The 15858-nt window shown below is 47.3% G+C and overlaps 1 long non-coding RNA gene across 1 annotated transcript; it reads left to right on the plus strand.

Moving 5' to 3' along the window:
* Positions 1 to 4536: 4536 nt before the first annotated feature.
* Positions 4537 to 15394, plus strand: LOC137536191 (uncharacterized). The gene is made up of 4 exons (XR_011024539.1): positions 4537 to 4687; positions 7525 to 7653; positions 11526 to 11631; positions 15292 to 15394. It is a non-coding gene; the product is annotated as an uncharacterized lncRNA (long non-coding RNA).
* Positions 15395 to 15858: the final 464 nt, after the last annotated feature.

The following is a 15858-nucleotide window of genomic DNA, read 5'->3' on the forward strand; positions in this document are numbered from 1 at the left end:
TGAGTTATTACTATTATGTCCGCTCCGCCCGCTGCTGCTCCTCCCTCCTGACACCCATACCTAAAGCTATGCTGTGGGAACCTACCTAACACCTATATTGCGGGGCACCTACCTATCTAACTTAAACTGCGGGAGCCTACCTATTTAACCTAAACTCCGGGAACCTACCTAACTAACCTATACTGCGGGAACCTACCTAACTAACCTATACTGCGGGAACCTACCTAGCCAAACTATACTGCGGGAACCTACCTAACTATCCTATACTGCGGGAACCTACCTATATACCTAAACTGCAGGAACCTACCTATCTAACCCATACTGGGGGAACCTACCTATCTAACCCATACTGGGGGAACCTACCTATCTAACCCATACTGTGGGAACCTACCTATCTAACCCATACTGGGGGAACCTACCTATCGAACCTATACTGCGGGAACCTACCTATATAACCTAAACTGCAGGAACCTACCTATCTAACCCCATACTGGGGGAACCTACCTATCTAATCTATACTGGGGGAACTTACCTATCTAACCCATACTGGGGGAACCTACCTATCTAACCCATACTGGGGGAACCTACCTATCTAACCTATACTGGGGGAACCTACCTATCTAACCTATACTGGGGGAACCTACCTATCTAATCCATACTGGGGGAACCTACCTATCGAACCTATACTGTGGGAACCTACCTATCTAAACTATACTGGGGGCACCTACCTATCTAACCCATACTGGGGGAACCTACCTATCTAACCTATACTGGGGGAACCTACCTATCTAACCCATACTGGGGGAACATACCTATCGAACCTATACTGTGCGGCAGGAGGGGGGGGGGGGGGCGCCAGAGCGGGGGAATGGACATAATAGTTATAACTCACCTTCTTCATCCGTTCCCCCACAGTTTCAATATCTTTCCTCTCCCGGCGTCCGTCGCCTGGTAACAGCGCCCCCTGTGATGACGTACCGCATGTCATCACAGGAAGCGCTGTTACTAATGAGATAGATCCCGGGAAAGGAAGGACATTGAAGCAGCGCGGGTTCGGCGGAAGCAGGTGAGTTATTACTATTATGTCCGCTCCGCCCGCTGCTGCGCCTCCCTCCTGACACCCATACCTAAAGCTATACTGCGGGAACCTACCTAACACCTATGTTGCGGGGCACCTACCTATCTAACCTAAACTGCGGGAGCCTACCTATTTAACCTAAACTCCGGGAGCCTACCTAACTAACCTATACTGCGGGAACCTACCTAACTAACCTATACTGCGGGAACCTACCTAGCCAAACTATACTGCGGGAACCTACCTAACTATCCTATACTGCGGGAGCCTACCTATATACCTAAACTGCAGGAACCTACCTATCTAACCCATACTGGGGGAACCTACCTATCTAACCCATACTGGGGGAACCTACCTATCTAACCCATACTGGGGGAACCTACCTATCTAACCCATACTGTGGGAACCTACCTATCTAACCCATACTGGGGGAACCTACCTATCGAACCTATACTGCGGGAACCTACCTATATAACCTAAACTGCAGGAACCTACCTATCTAACCCCATACTGGGGGAACCTACCTATCTAATCTATACTGGGGGAACCTACCTATCTAACCCATACTGGGGGAACCTACCTATCTAACCCATACTGGGGGAACCTACCTATCTAACCTATACTGGGGAACCTACCTATCTAACCCATACTGGGGGAACCTACCCAGGGCCGGCCCTAGACTTTTTGCCGCCTGAGGCAAAATTAGAAAAAAAAATCGCTCCCCCCCCCTCCCCCGTGGGTGGGGGGGGGGGTGCCGCCGAGCTGGAGGGGTAGCTAGCAGAAAGGGGGTATTGGGCCTAGCGGCGGGGAGGGGGGTCGGACCCCCCCCCTCCCTCGCCTGGGTCCCCCGATCTGCGCTCCTCCTCCAGCGTAAAGTACCAGCCAGCCTGCATATGAGAAGAGGCAACGGGCGGGGGAATCACTCACCTTCCGCGTTCCATCGTGCGCTCCACCGACGTCACTTCCTGCAAGGCCGTCCACTTACAATACAGTGGGCGGCGTTGCCGGAAGTGACGTCAGTGGAGCACGCGATGGAACGCGGAAGGTGAGTGATTCCCCCGCCCGTTGCCTCTTCTCATATGCACGCTGGCTGGTACTTTACGCTGGAGGAGGAGCGCAGATCGGGGGACCCAGGCGAGGGAGGGGGGGGTCCGACCCCCCTCCCCGCCGCTAGGCCCAATACCCCCTTTCTGCCCGCTACCCCTCCAGCTCGGCGGGCGGCCCCAGCGTCCATGGACGGGCGGGTGCCGCCCCCCCAGATCTGCCGCCTGAGGCAAATGTTTCACCCCGCCTCATGAGCGGGCCGGCCCTGAACCTACCTATCGAACCTATACTGTGGGAACCTACCTATCTAAACTATACTGGGGGCACCTACCTATCTAACCTATACTGGGGGAACCTACCTATCTAACCTATACTGGGGGAACCTACCTATCTAACCCATACTGGGGGAACATACCTATCGAACCTATACTGTGGGAACCTACCTATCTAACCTATTCTGCAGGGCACCTACCTATCTAAACTATACTGGGGGCACCTACCTATCTGACCCACACTGGTGGCAACTATACGGGTTACCCTATACTCGAGGCACCTACGTAGATAACCTATAAAGCAGGCACCTACCTATCTAACCTACACTGGGGGCAACTACCTATCTAATCTATACTGGGGGCAACTATACAGGCTACCCTATACTGGAGGCACCTATGTAGCTAACCTGTACTGCGGGCACCTATGCCTGGCTCTATGGGGGGGGGGGGGGCGATTTTTAGAACCTTGCCCTGGGTGAAATTTAGCCTAGAAACTGCCCTGCAGGTAACAATAGTACTAATAATGTATTAGGAGAAAAAGTGAAACTAACTTGGCCGTGTTGTATTTTGTTATGTTACATAGAATGTTAAAGCAAATATTTTGATTTTAGGTTATCTGTTTTATTGACCTTATGGGTCCCCCTCCCTTACCCACCCAGTGTGGTAGCTAGATGTGGCCCTCTTCCACCCCAGTATGGAAGTTAGATGTGCAGCTCTCCCTCACTACCTCCTGTCGCCGCCTTCCCCGGAGCTTTACAGAGCACAGTGGGGTATGTTAGAGGGAGCACAGGTACACAGTACACCACCGCTGCTCCATACTTCCTGCTTCTCAGATCGGACACTAGAGTCCAAACTGAGAAGCAGGAAGTAGGGAGCAGCAGTGGTGCAGAACGGACAGATGGGACCTTCAGTGCCAGGAACCTGTAAGAGGTGAGTGTGTGTGTGCTCTCTCTAATCTTTCCCACTGCCACTGCACTGAAGTGCAATGTGGGGAGGCAGGACCAGTTTAAGCAACAATGGGGCCCCAGGGCAAAATAAACCTGCGGGCCCCCCAACAGATACCCCGGAGCAAAAATTGGCATTAAGGGACCTTTTTTGCAGCTGGTATAGTCAGGGTTTGAAGCCCCACTCGGTCGGAGCTCCACATTCTGGCTACCCCAGCCTGCATGGGGGACAAGGGGTTAAAAAGTTTCAGGAGGGGGGACCCCACATAGTGTAAAAAAAAAAAATTCCCACACTCTAAACATAAAAAAAAATTGGGAAAATAGGAAAAAAATGCCAGGGATCTTCATACAGCCATATTGCGGCTGTATAGCGATCCCTGGCCAAAGCGCTGCGGCTGCGTATGGACCCCCTGGAAACACCGTCAGGAAATTTATTGCTCTTTCTTTTGATACATGTAAAATTACACTACCGTTAGGTACTAAAAGTGACATTTACCGCATTTAAAAGTATACTTATTTCCTTCGAAACTTTAAAATCGATTTTCTCAAAAACTATAAGGTCTTTTTGAAAAATTGTTTTTTTTCTCTTATTCCCAATGATCTCCTTAACATATCCTGCAAATTTAGGGTTTCTAGAATTTAAGGTGGATTTGCTATTAACCATTAAAGTCGGCTGGTTTTTAAATGTGTATTTTTTTTCCTTTGAAACTTTAAAATCGATTTTCTCAAAAACTATAAGGTCGATTTGAAATTTTTTTTTCCTCTTGTAGCCACGGGGGGCCCCTACAAGCTCTGGGGCAGCTGCCTCCTTTGCCTCTATGGTAGCGCCGGCCCTGTGGGGAGGACAAGCGGGCCCCCCTAGGAGCATGGGCCTGTGCAAGGCGGCGACTGCTGTGGCCACAGCCCCTACGCCACTGCTGACTTCCTACTACCAGTCACTAGTAAAGGAAGTGAGAAAAACTGACAAAAATAGAGCGGGAAATCAGAAAGCTCTTTTACCCTTTCATTCAATTAAAAAAATGAATTTCTAGTTTAATGAGCTATCACACATACTGGAATTCTAATAATTAAATACCTTATCGTTTTCAGATATTCAGAATGATGACTTTGATGAACTAGTTGATTCTTATAACCAAGATGATAACAACTTGAAAGATGACCTGGACTTGAAAGATGACCTTCACTTGCAAGATGACCTTGACTTGAAAGATGACCTTAAGAAAACCCGTGATGACGACTTCCATCTGCAGGAGCCTCTCAATGCTACTGTGGAATTGAAGGAAGGGGACTCACTAGAAGGAACCTGTACTTACACTATTTATACTGCAGCAAGGAATTTCCTTGCCTCCAGGGTTAGTAAAATGAGTAGATATTTTTGTCGACTAATGTAGATTGGAGCGAAGGGAGGAAAACATAAGTGTTAGTAAAAGCAAACAATCAGATTTAATCTGTTATTTTCTCCTACAGTAACGATTTGTACTAAGTGTAAGAAGCCTATACATGGTAGTGTTTTATCTTGGCTGAGCTGGTTTGGTGTTAGCTGTTACCAGTGCACTGCCCACCCGTGTACATTTCAAAGCGCTGCAAGCTAATTTTTGCATGGTAAAAATGTATCATTAAAGTTACCATTTTGGTAGAATATCGTTAAATTACTGACATTCTACTACCTCATTCATGTAGTAAAATATTGGTAATATTTCCCAATGTATGGTGGTGACAGCAAAGCTTGGGGAAGGAGGGGGCAGGCATGATGACCATAGCACCCATAGTGCAGCAGCGACTACAGCATGAGCCATGTCTGCACCCCTCTAAATACGCTACTGTGTGAGGATAGGATAAGATAGCACAGTAGTAGAATATTAGTAACAATACCAATATTCTACTATCGATGACAGGTGATCAGGGCAGCCACCGGGGTGTGTGTGTGTGTGTGTGTGTGTGTGTGTGTGTGTAGCAACTGACACTGCAGTAAGGGGCCAAGGGCTTCTGGGGGCCCTGGGATTCCCCCTAAGCGCTGGAAGGGCCGCATGTTCTGGCTGCGGGCCTGTGGCTCACTGACCAACACACCGCGTTCCAGCACTGATAGAAGAGTGACATCAGTGCTTGAACTGGGGAGCAGATAAGTGAGCCCGCTACAGCAGACTTTCTATACTGGGGCACCACCTATGTCTGGCTACAGGCTACCTATACTAGGCCACCACCTATACCTGGCTACCTATACTGGGGCTGGAACCACCTATACCCAGCTACCTATATTGGGGCTCCACCTATACTTAGCTACCTTTACTGAGGGCACCACCTGTACCTGGCTACCTATACTGGGGCACCACCTATACTTGGCTACTTATACTGGGCAGTGGGGCGCATATTCTGTAGCTTGCTACCTATACTGGGGCACCTGTACCTGGCTAACCTATACTGGTGCACCACCCATACCAGGATACCTATACTGTGGACAACTTTACCAGGCTACCTATACCCGGAGCACCACCTATAGCTGAATACCTATACTGGGGCACCTGTATCTTGCTGGCCTATACTGGGGCACCAGCTATACCAGGCTACCTATACTGGGGGATCTACACCAGGTTACCTATACTGGGGCACCACCTATAGCTGGCTACTTATACTGGGGGAACCTATACCTGGCTACCAATACTGGGGGCACCTTAGCCTTGATAAGTGGGGGCACCTATACCTCGCTAGGGCAGGTGGACGAGTTGAGACAGAAGAGGCCAGAGGTAACACAAGGATAAAAGAGGCACAGGGGGAACAGAGGCGGACAAAAGAGGCACAGGGAGAAAAGAGATGAGACAGGAACATGAGATCACACAGAGGGACACAAAAGAGGCACAAACTGAGGTGAGACAGAGGGGTACAAAAGAGGCACAGGAAAAAAAGAGGGGGACAAAAGAGAAAGGATAAAGGATAAGAAAGGACCTACAAGTCCCTATCTTATTTGTTAACTGGGGACTACCTGTATTCTGCTAGTATTTGGCTCCACCTACAACATGCCATGGTCACGCCCACTTTTTGCCGCATCACACTGTGCATGCCGCTTTCTTCGGTGTCGGAGCCATGCACATTTTTCGCCGCAGCACACTTCGCGCATGGACACGGTAGGGTGGCTAGTAGGCAGACACAGCAACCAGTGGGTGGGTCCAGGGCAGGCCTGATGATGTGTGAGGGGCCCCAAAATTTCTGATGGTGGCCCTGCAGGTGATAGTGGAATATCGTTAACATCACTGATATTCTACTGTCTTTAATATCTGTACCAAAATTAACATGCAGCACTTTTACATGTACGCTGGATGGCTCTAATTACAATCCTGTTTGGCATGGTGAATGTTACTTCTGGGCAGGATGTGATCACATCATGGCTGGTTTTTCATGCTGTTGTAATACGCTGAACACTGGAGCCACTAGCTCTCACTAACATCAGCATCCATGCTTACCCATTGTAATGAATATTAAGGATTCATGTTACCTTCTCCATCGCCGTGTATCACACTGCAGGATGCCATATGTTGGTGCCATGCAGTTTGATGCCTGGTGAAGCACACTTTTCAGGACCCATATATATGCATGTGCAGTGTATTACAGTATAACTTGGATTAGAAAATAAAAACGAAAAAATAGCACAGCCGTTGTAGTGATTTTAACCAACATATTCATGTTTAAGGCAAACAGAACCCCCCCTCCCCTCCAAACCCCCCTTCCCCCGGTTTACATGACTTTTAGATCTGTTTTATTACAAGTACAGCATGGTCCCCCTTCAGATAGTCATTAGCCACTTATCCAGCCATAAAGCTTGGGGAGCCAGAGAAAGTGGGGGTAATGTGGCTTGTAGAAGAGGCTAAAAATGTCTCTTCATTCACTCAGCTTTGAGTGACAGAGTTTACGTCACCAGACCCCCCCCCCATCTTCATGTGCGCCCCCCCCACCCTCCTGAGGTAGTAAATAAATAAGAAGGGTCATGGTAATAAACAACCATTTCAAGATGGTCTCCCACAGTTATCACTATGAATCATTTCAGGTGAAGTTTTTGTTTAGTTGGTGGCAAAAAATGGTACACATTTCTTTTACTATTATATTATGTATAAGTACAGAATACCTTTATGCGGTTGGGTAAATTATCAGCTTTGATGAGGTGGGCTGGAATTAACCCTATTTATTATTAACTTCTCAGCATTTCTGTAGCTGCAATCATGGAAGTATGGCCTCCATACACAGTACCCGCATTAACACACTTCTCAGAAACCTTGGCAGGAGCGTAAATCGGGGCCTCGCATGGATTGGAGTCTGGAAACCCTGGCTTGTAAGTAATAGTAATAATAATATTTTTATAGCGCTTTTCTTCCTGGGGATTCAAAGTGCTCTGACCCTGCCATTGGCGTAGCTAAGGAGCTGTGGGCCCCGGTGCAAGTTTTACATGGGCCCCCCCAAGCACTCTGTACATAACAATTGATACGGCGCACCAAAACCTGCCAAGGACAACGACAGTTTCAGAAGTGCAAGCTGGGAATGGGGAACAGTGTGTTAACCCCCTTGCCGGTCCAATTCTTGCGGCAAGGGGCAGCGCAGCACTTTTTTAAATTTTTTTATATCATGTAGCTAGCCTAGCACTAGCTACATGATAGCCGCTGAGCAGCAGCAGCATCCCCCCACCCACTCCGGTGATCAGAGAAAGCAGGAAATCCCGTTCAGAACGGGATTTCCTGCTGGGCTTCCCCGGTCGCCATGACGACGGGGCGGGATGACGTCACCGACGTCATGGACGTCGGGACGTCAGAGGGAAGGGGGGGAAGGGGGCGGCTCGGCGCGTAGCGGCGAATCGGCAGGTAGCGGCTGCGATCGCGTACCACACGCCACTTATCCAGCCATAAAGCTTGGGGAGCCAGAGAAAGTGGGGGTAATGTGGCTTGTAGAAGAGGCTAAAAATGTCTCTTCATTCACTCAGCTTTGAGTGACAGAGTTTACGTCACCAGACCCCCCCCCATCTTCATGTGCGGCCCCCCCCACCCTCCTGAGGTAGTAAATAAATAAGAAGGGTTATGGTAATAAACAACCATTTGTTATGGTAATACACAACCGTGCTATGCGTGTGGTACGCATAGCACCCCCTAGTGCTATGCGTACCACACGCAGCTAGCAAAGTGCTAGCTGTGTGTAGGGAAAAAAAAAATTCGAAAATCGGCCCAGCAGGGCCAGAGCAATCCTCCTGCGCGAGTTACCCCGAGCTCAGCTCGGGATAACCGGCAAGGAGGTTAAGGTTTATTATTATTCATAGTATCTATAGAAGTGATTATTACCAGCACAGGACCAACAGAGAGCTAATACTGTGATGGAGGGTGGACCCTTCAAGGCCCCTCTGGCCCATAGGGCTCCGATGCGGTTGCTACCTCTGCACCCCCTAGTGCTATGTCACTGGACCCTGCGTTATGCAGTCTCAGAAGCTCAGGAAAAGAGGTAGGTTTTTAGCCTTTTCTTAAAGCTATCCAGAGATGGGGCCTGTTGCACTGATTTTGGAAGTGAGTTCCGTAGAGTTGTGACTGCATAGGAAAAACCCCATGCTCCAAACGTTTTAAAGTGAAACCTGGGAATCACCAAATTGGTCTTATTTGCAGAGCGAAGGGGTGGTGGTGGTGGTGGTGATGGTGGTGGTGGTGGTGGTGGTGGTGGGGGATGAATAGTTTTATTAGATCTGCTATGTAAATAGGTGCAAGCCTTGAATGTCAGCAGGCAGATCTTACAATGGATTCTCCATTTTACTGGTAACCAGTGAAGAGTTTGCAGTACTGGGGAGATGTGTGGGCTGGGGGAAGCATTGGATAGAAAAATTGGGCTGCTGCATTCTGTACTAGTTGTAAGGGGCGCAGAACTTTATCTAGGGATCTGATGAACAGGACATTGCAGTGGTCCAGGTGGCAGGATACAAATGCATTAACTAGAGCAGGTAGGTCTTTAGCTGAGATAAGGTGTTTTATTTGACGGCAGCCGATACCTGCTGTCTCAGCGTTCCATCCAGGATCACCCCCAGGTTTTGCGCAGAGTCCTTATACTGCACGGCATCTTCCCCAATTGCTAGTTTGAAGTTGGGACATGTTTGGATTGTATCCATCATGTGTGGACTGCTTACCACCAAAACCTCCACTAGACAGGCATTGATGGATGCTGATGGGACTCTTGTGTGCTTGAAGAACAGATACAGTTGTGTTGTCTACATAAGAGTAGTATCCTAAGCCATAGTTCTGAACTATTTTGCCCACTGTAAGCATGTAAACTACAAAGAGTATTGGTGATCTCACAGAACACTGTGGGACTCCATAAGCAAGTGGCACTGGATTAGAGTAGTGCCCAGGTACTCTCGCTGTGTCTTGCCAGATAGGAAGGTCTGGAACCAGCTGAGAACAGCACCCCTTAGGCCCCAGTATTTCTTCAATCGCTGGATTAATATTCTATGATCAACGGTATTAATAGCTGGCTGCAGACAAGTCAAGAAGAATCAGAATTGAGCACTCACCCTTGTCTCTTGCTGTAAGTAGATAATTCATTACTCGGACTAGCAAGCACTGTAATTCCAGTGCAGGAGATTTGGACACAGCCGGCACCACCATAGACCGTAATAGGAATTACGGCTATAGCAGTGCACAGAGTGTAACTTCGGTGCCGTCAGAAGACGGAGCTAAAGTTACATATAAAACACTGTAATTTGGCCTCCAGCAATAGCTGGAAGCCGAATTACATCATTCCCCACTATCCACACCGACCTAGAGGGGGAATAGTAATTAACGTTGCCGGGAACTTGTGCAGCAGCAGGATCAACCATACCGGCTGTATCCTGCGCCCAAGTCTCCCGGCGCCGATTTTTAAATGTATCCTCTCGGACTAGTACTGTCTCAGTGCTGTGCCTTTTCCTGAATCTTGACTGAAAGGTATCAAATATGTTTTCTGTAAGCCTGGCTTCTAGTAGATCCCAAAGCATGCACACAAAACATTAGCTTATTTTTCCTGTTTGTGGTAGAATATCTAATTATGTTAAAGTGAGTCCATACATAAAAAATGGGAAACCTGAAAGGAGCTTTAGAAAGTCTTATAGTCAGAGCAGTGCCCCATCTTTCCATTCTGGCCAATGTAGAAGATGAACTCTTCATAAAACAAAATCAGTTATGTGAGAATTATTAATCAGTAATGTTTTTTAAACCCTTTGAGGAAACATTTAAAAGTACATTTATGACTTAATTTTTTTTAGCTAAGACTGTATTTTTTATAATTCTTAAATCCTTTAATATAAAGCTGTAACTCAGAGCTGTAAGGATTGGTGACTGACAGTGGCAGTAAGTCACTCACCGCCCGTAAATCAGTAGAGTTCTGAGACTCACCCCCCCTACCCCAACAGCAAGACGTTATCTGAAGCGTTCCAAAGCTCTTTGACATCATAGCTTTGGAATACTTTAGGGAAAAAACACCAAGGTGATTTAGATGAAAGGTCGGGCGGAGTTTCAGAGCTCTAATGATTCACAGGTGGCGGATGAGATACTGCCGCTGACACCTGCAGATCCATGCAGCTCTGAGATACAGCTTTACTTTAAGGCCAGCTTCACACCAGCAGCCAGTGTTTTGCACCGCAACGCTAAAAAGAGGCTTGCATTTATATGAAGCAGCCATATTACACAATCATTTAATTTCCACTTTAACCAAAAAGCTTTGCAAGCAGGAAAATACGATAGCCACTTGAACAGAGCAGCTTTCTGCTAGATTGAGCCTCTTCAGTTAGAGATAAAACAATTCCTAGCTTCCTAGAAAGCTCCTGCAGCCCAGTGTAGCACAGTGATATTGCTCCCTGCTCCAAATAAAACTCGGCTTATTGACTCTGTCAGACACTTGAAAATTTTTTTTTTTCTTAGAACTTATAATAGTGAGGATAAATTATTGGAGCAGAGAGGATATTTTGAGATGACGACACACACACACACAAAAAAGAAAAATAAAGAGGAAGTAGCCTTGGTCACTTGTTTAAACATCCTGGATAGTCCTTGGAAGTTTGTTCTCACTTCCTGTCAGCTTTCCAAAGCCCCAATGTGAGTGAATTCAAGCTCTTCACTTTGTCAGGTGTGTAGTAAATGTAATATTTTCCTGTGTTATGCATGTAACGGTTGTCATACATCTTTCTCTCAATCCTTCTTGTAGTGCGGTGGATATTGCAATGTAGATAGAAGTAGATTGGATTACACCAACTTTGCAAGGGGACAACGTCGCCACTATGGAAGGTGGTGTGTTGCCATGAATACAAGAAGTAAGTATTAAAGGAGCAATGTAGAGATAATGACAGTGAACGAATTAATTCAAGCAAAGTAATGGTTACAACCAGGGGCTTAACTAGAAGTCCTAGGGCCCCCCTGCAAAAATTTCATAGCATGAGGGGAAAGCATTGCACATCGGCAGGGAGGGGGGCCAGTCCCCCCCCCCTCACCTCGGGCTCTCCCCTCTGCGCTCCCCTCCTGCGTCTATCACAGCGGCAGCAGCAACAGCAGCAGCCACATACCTCCATCCACCGCTGGAGGTTCCATTCTGTCAGCGCTTCACATTACTTCCTGTTTAAACAGGAACCTAGGGCGGTGGAGGATGGAGGTATGTGTGTTCTACTGCTGCTGCTGCCACTGTGATAGATGCAGGAGGGGAGCGCGCTGAGGGGAAAGCCCGAGGTGAAGGGGGGGGGGACTGTCCCCCCTCCCCGCCAATGTGCAATGCTCTCCCCTCATGCTGCAATCCCTTCTGCCCCCCAAAACGGCCTGAGCAGGCCCCAGCCCCCCTCCCCCCCCCCCCCACGTTTGCAGGGGCTGCATCCCCTATTGTTACGCCCCTAGTTACAACTCAATATTGTTGCTACGTCCATCAAGTTCTGGTTGAACTCGATGGATGTACCGTATGTCTTTTTTCAACCCAAATAACGATGTAATTATGTATTAGTAGTGAAAGCACACTTGAACTAAGACTTCCTCTCTGCTCTAAAAGATAAGCAACAGTATAATAACCTTAAAAAACACATTTTGTTGTTATAACTGATACAAATCCTGCAATAAAACTGCAGTGTGTCTACTTCCTGCTTTCATGGAAACAGACACAGGGTTAACATCCTGTGTTTACAAATGACCTGGTCTGCAAGGCAGCCAGCTGACACATCAAATGAGGCCCGGTTCACATTAGCGTTCGCTATCCGGATTTTCCGGATCTGATCCGGACCGCATACTGTACAAACGGAACGTACGTTCCGCATAGCAATGTAAAGTCACGCGTGTCCGTTCCGTACAGTACGGAGCCGGATCGGATCCGGACTCCGGACTCTTTTCCAACATGCGCTATTTTTTGGGTCCGGATCTCCGGCCCACGCACCCGGACCGGAGCCGGACCTGAGCCTGACAGCACCATCAGGAACACAGAAACCAATGGGGAACGGAAGGCACAGAACACACTGCCTACAAAAACCTGACGGTCTACCCCATTTCCTATGCGTATGCAAGCGGCCATTTCGGATGGGGACACATGGGCCAAGCATGCCTGGAGTGGAGCAGCAGTGACAGACGTGCTGGAGCTGTTTGGCAGTATGTCGGAGGTGGAGGTGAGGCCTACAGCAGAGGAACCTGATTCTACACGTGCACCAGGTGCACCTTCTGCTGACCCCAACATTTTTTTTTTTTAATTTCGCTATTTTTTGCCCACGGATCCGGATGGCAGCCTGATGCATGCCTGATACAAACGGACCGGATCCTGATCGGAACCGTACGGTTCTGATCAGGATCAGGTCAGGATCCGATCAGGATCCGGTCCGTTTATTTGCCAAAACGCAAGTGTGAACGGGGCCTGACACCTGTGCTTAGTCACAGATGAGGGGAAATTAGACAGGTTAAACTCTCTAAATACATACAGGGTGCATTTCTCCATTTTCCTTCCATTCTGTGCAAGAGTTCAGGTCCACTTTTAGGCTTTGCTGTTGATATTGTGGAAATTTTTTTTAACATACGTGTGATCATATTTAGATTGATGGGCATTTTAGACCATTTTTAGAGGCATTTTAGAGGCTATTAGACCAATCACCATTCTTTCTCAATCGGAAGATATGTGTGACCATGTAGCAAACACACTTGGTCACAAATATTCATAAAGGAGCAATAAAAATGTGAACTATTAGTTCACAGTTGTAGTGCTGCTCAAATCCGGAACCGGGAGATACCCGGACAGTTACTATCCGGATATCTCCCAGTTACCTGTGCGGGCTGGGCGGGTGGGTCAATCTTACCTGTCTGACGTCTTCTTAGGTTCATCCCTCAGCGCCTCCCACGATGCGCTCCACACGCGTCACGTGATTACAAACAATTCCTCCTTCAACCCGGAAGGAGGAAGTGTTTGTAATCACGTAACCGTCGCTTGGACCGCATCGTGGGAGGCGCTGAGGGACGAACCTAAGAAGACGTCAGACAGGTAAGATTGACCCACCCGCCCAGCCCGCACAGGTAACTGGGAGATATCCGAATAGAACTATCCGGATGTCTCCCGGTTCCGGATTTGAGCAGCCCTGCACAATTATAAAGGTAAAAAAAAAAAAATAGCAGCATCCTATTTCATAAAGATGTGATTCTGCACATCACTTGTATAGCATAAAAGAGGGTGTGTGTTTCCCAAGGGATTCAATAGACTTCCTAGGGACACAGAGACACCAGGAGCCTCTTATGGTGTAGTATGTCAAGTGCTGATCACGTAGTCTTAAAGAGCAAAAGAATACTCACGTGTGGGTTGCACGACTAGCAACCACAGTATGAAGGCAGGTGAGGAAATCCCATCCTCACTCGGGTTCATTAGTCATCAGATATGTGGGTCGCCTTCCAGAACAAAGCAATAGTTCACAATTGAACAATAGACTAACACCCCAAAGCAGATGGGGGAGTGTGATGTAACACTCTGCATGCAAACTGTTTTTGGAAGCTAGCGTCCTCCATTATGTTAATTTTGGTGCATCTGTTGTGTATCCTGCCTGTAATTAGGCTCTGCACATCTATGCTGCCAGTCATTCAGATGCAGCCTGTGTTGGGAAGAGCTGCCATGTCTCCCTGCCACCTGACAGGCTACCAAAGATTGTTCATTCTTCTGCAGCCACAAAGGAGTTTGCTATCCCTTAGTAAGCACATGCCTGGTTGATCCAGAAAGCAGAGCCCCCCCCCTCCTACACACACAAATGCAGAGTTGGCAGCAGAGCGGAAGGAGTTAACTCCCCTGTCTGGTGGAGCGTTCCTTCTTCCTCTTATCTATTGTCTTTGTCTGTAGAACTCCCCTGATCTGCTGTGTGATGTCACCAAAAGACCCCTACTAGGCTGACATGCTCTATATGGCCCAGCCCAAAAGCTATTATGATCTCGCCCACCCTTTGCCACAGCGCAGCATTGCTCTTCCAATGGTGCCCACTGGTGCCTTGTATCCTCTGGGATCCTAGCAATTTTTTTCACACGAGCTCTGGTTGGCGCTATTTAGCATAGTAATTATTTTTTTTAAGAATATATACATATGTAAATCATATATGCTGATTGAATAAAAAAAGCAAAACAAAAAACAAAACAATAAACAATGCAGTGGATAAAAGTCAACATGTATAGACTGTGACATAACTCCAGAAAAAGATCACCATGCTGCTCTCCTGCTTCCTCCTCTTCAGAATCTTTTTGGCGGGCAGTAAGCAGCCCCTGGGCACATGCCAGGGTCCCCATGCCTGGTAAGGCTCTTCATGTGAGCGGTCACCACAATCAACTACTTTACTGACTTGTTTTCAAACAAACTGCATTTAAAGTATTTCAGTTTACCTATGAACGATGGCTATTGCCCTGGTTACTCAAACGTTTTAGCCATCATTATACTACCTTCTTTTTATTATCTCTCTCACATGTCTTTTTTTCTCTTCATTTCACAGATGGCCAATGGTATTCTGTCAACTGTGGAGTAAGACTTCCCTTCATTTGCTGGAAGTGAGCCATGGCATGATGCTACAGCATCCTTTTCAATATTGCTTTGTGCTGCATACATTGTCAATAATTCAATTATAATAAATATAATATCATGCATGCGGTTGTGACTGGTGTTTTAATTGCCTCTGTATAATCTCTTTCAAGTGTAACTGTCGGGCATAAAATCAAAAATCAATTCTTTATTTTTATCTGGTAAACAAGTATTAAGGATGCAAAAGAGGTAATCCAAAAGTTAAATTCACTATTACTTTTCTTGTTGATAAATGATCATTCCCCAGTTTACCTGACTCTTATTTGGTACACACAAAATTTGGTACACACAAAGGAAGCTGCAGGGCATGCTGGGTTGTCCTTGTTTGCATCTCTACTTTCCCCTCAGACTTAACTAATGCAGCCTTATTGGCTGAAGCCTTTCCCTCCTGTTTTCCTCTCCCACACCTCTGTTGCTCTCTGATTGACCAATATTTATCATGCGGAGACAATGCACTTTCTATAGTGAAGGGTGGGCAATG

Source organism: Hyperolius riggenbachi, chromosome 10, assembly GCF_040937935.1.
Source record: "Hyperolius riggenbachi isolate aHypRig1 chromosome 10, aHypRig1.pri, whole genome shotgun sequence".
In the NCBI taxonomy this organism is placed as follows: Eukaryota; Metazoa; Chordata; class Amphibia; order Anura; family Hyperoliidae; genus Hyperolius; species Hyperolius riggenbachi.